Genomic DNA, 3,522 nt, shown 5'->3' with positions numbered 1-3,522 from the left:
GGTTTAGTTCTTAGTCTCCAGGAACAATTATAAGGGCTCTACTGGGTATAGGAATTTGTACACGAAGATAGTGTATGATCAATAAAGGATCTACCCCTTCCAGTGAAGGAAGAGAATGTTCAATGTTGATCCACTTATGCTAGTTCAGGAATCTCTGGCCAGAGTGAATGAAATTAGAAAGGAGTTTCTAATTTACATTAAATAGAACTAAGCATAGTGAATGGGAAAGCAAATGATTAAATAAGATAGGCTTGACACAAGTTTCATGCCTTGTATTTAATCGTGACATTACAGGGTAGAAGGAATTGATTGTACGGTAACTACTCACTAAATAGGTTCTTGGTATTCTAAGCAGTGAATTTGTATTATCCGGATAGTCGTGATATGCTGAGAATTATCTCTCACGATGTAGAATAAATATGATTAATTTATTAATTAATCATATTTAATGAATTAGAGAATTTATATAAATAATGATAAAATAGTTTTATTATTATTTATTTCTACTACCGGCTTAATATTGAACCTACAGGGTCACACCATAAAAGAGAATGATTTAATGGTGGAGGAATTAATTAATAATGGCTGGTAATTATTTATTTGTGAAATAAATAATTAATTAGCATATTTAATAATTGATTAAATGAGATTTAATTAATTCTTAATATTATTAATTAAGAATTTAATTTTGGAAATTAAATCAAGTGAGAGAATTATTTTTCTAAAGTGTTTAGAAAAGGGATTAATGATTAAAAGGTATTTTAATTATTAGTTAATTGGTTAATAAGAATAATCAATTAAAGGGTTAATAATAATAATATTTTATGGAAAAATTTCAGCTGAAATATTTTCCTATAAATATACTATTATAAACCCTATTTGCCTCAACCCAAATAATTAACCCTAATTCTAAAGTAGAGCAAGAGGGAGGCAACTAATTCTCTCAACCTCTTCCTCCTCCAACATATTGTACTCTTGGTGGATACCGGTAGAGTGCTTCACACTTGAGGTGCAGCTGCTAGGGATTTCCGTTCATCGTTCTTGGATCACTATTAAAGACCTCCATCTTTCCATTAACGTAAAGCTTCTTAAGGTAAACATACTGAACTACGAATTAAATATTATTTTTCGCATGGATCCTGCGGAGGGTTTCGGTTTTTTTTAAGATTTAAATTTACGTTTTCGTTGCATTTATTTGCTAAAAACCCTTCAATGGCATCAGAGCTACTTGCGAAAAGTTTTTAATTCGTTTATGTGTTTAACTATTTTCGATATATGAGCATTTACGTAATTCGCCATGATTTGATGTTGATATAATATGCTTATATATGTATGGTTTTGAATATATGATATTCATGTGAGTTGTATAATCATAAGATGATTATGTAATCTGTATATATACTGATATATACATGATTTATGTTTGTTCTAATTATGAGAATCATATTAGATACGGATTCTAAATTGGCTGCTGCAGATTTGCTGAAATCTGGGTCTGGTGTCCGATTTACGCAAACGAATACCCTATTCCATAGGTAAACGAGCGTCTGAACAAAACTGATAGTTAAAGCTATTAACGACTCATCTCTAAGGCGTTTGACGTCGTTTACTGCCCGTAAACAGTGATTCTTATTTTTCTGATTTGATTCTGATTTTTCTGATTTTTGTCATATTTTTTTTTATGATTAGATCATGGATAATATGATATGTTAAGATTAGATTATGTGTTTTAACATGCTTTTATGTGTTGTATGAGCATGGTGGATGGTTATGGTCTTTCGACCTTAGTGTAATGGTTTTGGTTTTGGTTTTAAATACGACTTGCATATCGTCAATCTTTGTAATCATAAATCTTGAATGTAACTCGAGTTATTCTTGTAAGTTCATTAGATTAGTTTTACTTTCAATCTATGTAATGTAATTGAAGACTCAAGAAGGCTATCCAATGGAGGTGATACAAAGAAGAAGACGAGGCATACAAGAAGTCTAAACAAAGAAGAAGACTTATGTAATAAGTAGTTGTATTTATTTTCATCACCATATTAGATTGACCTTGATCTTTATCATGAGCTTGATAAAGATCACATAGTATGAGGCCATAACCAAACACATTTACTTTATTGCACTTTACATTTACTTGTTTATTTAATTTTATATATGAGATATATGCCTATGTTTACCATGCGATGATAGATTTAGGTGAACTTAAATCAATATAAGGCGTGCTCTAGAAAATCTAGAATATGAATCGTTTCTTGCCTTAACAATAATATTATGAATACAATCATGAGATTCTTGTGTTTATGAAACACGTAATTAAATATGAATTTTCAATATTGAGAGAAAGGATGAGTCTGTCAAAAGCAGATTTATATCTGTAAGAAAGGGGTATTAAGTGACGCCTCTTGACAATGCTCCCCCCGATCTGGGAATCATCTGATTATCGATTATTGATTTGAAATATTTAATTTAAAAGGAAGAATCTCTTTATAATATGATTATGATTGTAACATAATATAATCCCTCTAAAATTAAATAATATCAAGTAGTAATTGGCCAATGACACAACAGGCTTGTGTCAGTCAAAGCCTTCCAACATGGTAGAAAGTAGTTCTTATTTTTAAATCATTGTCATTTCGTGCTACAGCCGAGGGCTTTGATTTCGAAATAAGAAATACTTGTCTATTACATAAAGATGTGTACATTGAATGAGAATCTAAAGGTCGTTATGTGCTACAGCCGTGGGCCGTTGGAGACTGATTCAATTGTACGAAATTTTGGGTTAGACTTGACTTAGAATATTGAGTTTGTCGTGCTACAGCCGTGACTCAATTATTCAAGAGGCTAAAGTTTTATTAGGGAATAACATAAGATATAATTAACAAGAGTTGTCTGCCTATTGAACATCACATGACGTTTCGTGCTACAGCCGAGGTTGTGTGATGGAATGTAGGATCCCTATTCCCACGAGCATTATGAATGCTTAATTTTCACTTAGGGGTTGTATAAATTAGATAAACTAGTGGGAGCCACTTATGAATATAGACCCGATTCATATAGTGTTTTGAAATGAAATTGAATATTTGCTAAGTGTTGTTATGTGTTCATCATTTACAGATTTACTATATTCATTATGTCTTCTGTACTATCACTCCGGAGTATACTAGATGCTCACAAGTTGACTGGTCCTAATTTTCTTGACTGGCTTCGAAACTTGAGAATTGTTCTCAGGGTTGAGAAGCTGGAATATGTGCTTGACTCACCTAAGCCTACTGAACCTACTAGCGATGCACATAATGATGAACATGTTGTGTATCGTAAGTGGATAGATGATGCAAATGTTGCTCAATGCATCATGCTAGCTTCCATGAACATTGAGCTACAGAAGAAACATGAGCATATGGATGCTCACACTATCCTTATGCATCTACAAGAGTTGTATGATGTGGCAGGGAGGACAGCTCGATATAAGATATCGAAGGAACTGTTCGGTTGTAGGATGTCTGAGGGATCATCTGTGAA

This window comes from Apium graveolens, chromosome 7 (genome assembly GCF_009905375.1).
Source record: "Apium graveolens cultivar Ventura chromosome 7, ASM990537v1, whole genome shotgun sequence".
NCBI lineage: Eukaryota > Viridiplantae > Streptophyta > Magnoliopsida > Apiales > Apiaceae > Apium > Apium graveolens.
The sequence above is the reverse complement of the archived record's forward strand: the minus strand, read 5'-3'. Positions refer to the sequence as shown.